We start from the raw sequence: 483 nt of genomic DNA, 5'->3' as shown, positions 1-483 counted from the left end.
GATGTTTGAGACAGCAGAGGCTGTGGTCACAGTGCAGATTGCACGATTGTGACCAGCGGGGGAACTAGTACTAGTACGTCTTCCACTTCCAGCCTTCATTCCCCGTTGTGACTTGGGCATTTCCACTGCTTGCCAGGTAACTTGACGCAGGATAGCAAAAACAAAGTGAAAGACAAGACCATACAGGAGACTGATGAGCAGCCACTGCTCCAAGATGTCACTGAACTAAGAATTTGGCCAATCAGCCTACAGGGGTGTGGTCCTCCTCCTGTTAACTGTAAGTGTTAATCAGTATCATATATCTACCAACATATGTATATTTTGGTTGGAATATATTATGTAACTTCATGATATAGTATATTCCTTCACTGTAAATACGTAAAACCTTCCAACACTTACATATCTTTAGCATTTATTTGATATACCCACCTGCGAGATTCTATTGCTACCTCTTATTCATAAGTACCTACTCATACAACTAGC

This window comes from Amphimedon queenslandica, unplaced genomic scaffold (genome assembly GCF_000090795.2).
Source record: "Amphimedon queenslandica unplaced genomic scaffold, v1.1 AMPQUscaffold_12527, whole genome shotgun sequence".
Taxonomy (NCBI): Eukaryota; Metazoa; Porifera; class Demospongiae; order Haplosclerida; family Niphatidae; genus Amphimedon; species Amphimedon queenslandica.
Note: the sequence above shows the minus strand (reverse complement) of the source record.